This window comes from Pararge aegeria, chromosome 3 (genome assembly GCF_905163445.1).
Source record: "Pararge aegeria chromosome 3, ilParAegt1.1, whole genome shotgun sequence".
Lineage (NCBI taxonomy): Eukaryota > Metazoa > Arthropoda > Insecta > Lepidoptera > Nymphalidae > Pararge > Pararge aegeria.
In genome coordinates, this window is record NC_053182.1 from 2,581,098 (window position 1) to 2,583,769 (window position 2,672).

The 2,672-nt window shown below is 35.5% G+C and overlaps 2 non-coding genes across 2 annotated transcripts; both read left to right on the plus strand.

Moving 5' to 3' along the window:
- Positions 1-672: 672 nt before the first annotated feature.
- Positions 673-745, plus strand: Trnar-ucg. Its single transcript has one exon. It is a non-coding gene; the product is annotated as a tRNA-Arg (tRNA).
- A 743-nt stretch (positions 746-1,488) lies between these two features.
- On the plus strand, positions 1,489-1,607 carry LOC120637500. The gene has a single exon (XR_005659439.1). It is a non-coding gene; the product is annotated as a 5S ribosomal RNA (ribosomal RNA).
- The last annotated feature ends 1,065 nt before the right edge of the window (positions 1,608-2,672 follow it).

A 2,672-nucleotide genomic window follows, 5' to 3' on the forward strand; every position in this document is an offset into this window, starting at 1 on the left:
AACTGCTAGTTACTGTATAAAAATATTTTTCTGTTAGCACCATCTATTGGCATGTTGTGAAAGCGTCATGTAAGTTCCAGCGGTATGTTTCAAAACTGTGATGATGTGATGTAGTTCTAGCGAAGCACGCTAGATGTCTCTGTAAGGTATTTTAAAAATTCTCTTAAAGCATAGAATTAAATTCCCGGAATTAATGCTGCGTCTAAGAACAATGAATAATATTATGCGATCAACGATGAGTTACAAATTGATCGTTGAAGAATTAATAATAAATTTCACCGTACAACGAGCATGCGGCGCGGTTTGGTGAGCAGGAGAATCTCTATTCTGCTGCTTTTCCCGGAGTGTAGCAAATTAAGCATAGTGTTCATTGTATATTATGAAATAGCGCAAACTTTCCTGATGCCTACTCCTTTATCTAATATTCAAGATAATACGTGATCAGAAAGTATACGCTTTTCAAGTCTATAAGTACTATATGAAAATAACAAACTAAGACCTTGATAGGCACGCAAAACCTAAACAGTACACATTTCATTGTACATACAACAATCGGTGCATGCGTCTAAATAATATTATGATTAAAATTATGGCACATAAACGCAAATATTTGGTTTCAAAGGTAATCAATAATTGTGTGGTACATTCATCATTTTTAACAAGTCTCATGTAGACCGTGTGGCCTAATGGATAAGGCGTCGGACTTCGGATCCGAAGATTGCAGGTTCGAGTCCTGTCACGGTCGCATGATACAATCTTTTTTTTGATATAAATAATATTTACAACATACTGTGATGAACTTCTATTTATTATTTATGATATAGGAACGCAAATGTCTCCAAAAATAACAACCCAATTTTTAAAATACACAATATATAATGTCCAGCGGTGGTGTTTTTATTAGGCTAGGTGGGCCCCACCTCGCTAAATCTTTCTGGAGCTTTGGACTACGAATAAAAAATGCCAAATGGAAATATAAATTTAATAAAAAGTGAACCTCTGGTATAAATAACCTTTACGAGTTCAACTAAATTCTGCGCGAGCATTGCGCGAGCATCAACATTTCGCAACGATACATTCCACGGAAAAGTTACTAAAATATTAATATTTGTTATAAAAATATGTCAATTTCATGAAGGATGAGAGATATTTATTTCATATTTATATCGTCAGGGTCTACATAAAAAACGAAAAGCGTTTGTAATAAAGTGAAATATCACTCTCAACGCCATCTATGGGCATATCTATAAACTAGGTCGCTGTTTTCGTGTGGACCCGCGAGTTGCAGTTCTTAGTCTCTGTAGTAGTAGTGTCGAGGAAAATGTACAGATGTCACTGCAAGTCATACAAAATGCTATGCTACGGGACTGTCGTTAATTATATAATGTGAATGTTTTCAACCACAAGACTACTTGATTTAAGTTTCTTATTTTAAAGTAAGCAGGGTACACATTTAAGATAGATATTTATAATTTTTACTTTGTCAACGCCAACGTCCATACCACGTTGAATACACCGGTTCTCGTCCGATCACCGAAGTTAAGTAACATTGGGCGTGGTCAGTACTTGGATGGGTGACCGCCTGGGAACACCACATGATGTTGGCCTTTTGTTTTCATGTGGCATTTTTTTACTTTTGTTATACACGTCCCAAACGGTAGTACCAAATTTTCTGTCTGTCATTTACTAAAAACAAGTTATGTACGGAATTCCGAAAAGATAAGTTTAGCTGTCAATCCGTGCAAACACAAAGTTTATTTAATTTATTCCTGTGTCATACAGGAATAAATTAAATAAACATGTGTGTGCATACGTTAATAAAAAAAAAACACAAGACAAACTGACATACTTTCGGATACATGGATATGGAAAGCTTGATATTCCTTGGTAGATAGGGTAAGGGTACCGATATAATATGCTCGGTCAACCGGACGGCGGCCGGTCAGAAGGCTTCATATCCGGCACCCGGTCCGGCCGAGCATGCGGCGCGGTTTGATCGAAAAATCCGTCATAAATCCCGAATCCTGAATCCCGGGCGGAGGGAATTATTACGTTTCCACTGATTTGACTGATAACGATATCGGAAAACTACATTTTACTTCAATGTTACTTCTATATGCTACGGAAGACAGTAACTGTATAAAAATAATCTTAATTAAAAAAGAGGCAGGTATTTTCTCTTCTGGTGATGTTAATAGTAATAAAAGAAATCCTTCATAGAAACATTCTTAAAATCATGTAGTTTTTATAAGTAACTACGTATTTTGACGGCTAACTGGCACAGTGGGCAGCGACCCTGCTTTCTTAGTCCTAGGCCGAGGGTTCGATTCCCACAACTGGAAAATGTTTGTGTGATGAACATGATTGTTTTTCAGTGTCTGGGTGTTTATTTGTATATTATAAGTATTTAAAGAATAGGATAAAAAAACTTTATTGCAACACAACACAATCGGAGAAACACAAGGAAAACTAGGGTGCAAAGGCGGCCTTATCACTAAAAGGGATCTTTTAAAGGCAACCTATAAAAAAGTGGAAAGTAGGTGGTCCATAAAAGATGTTACAAATAATAAAATAAACTTACATGAACATACATACTAAATTTACATATTAACTACAAAAATACCGATATAAATTTATATTGGTATACTATAATAGATATTTATGATATATTT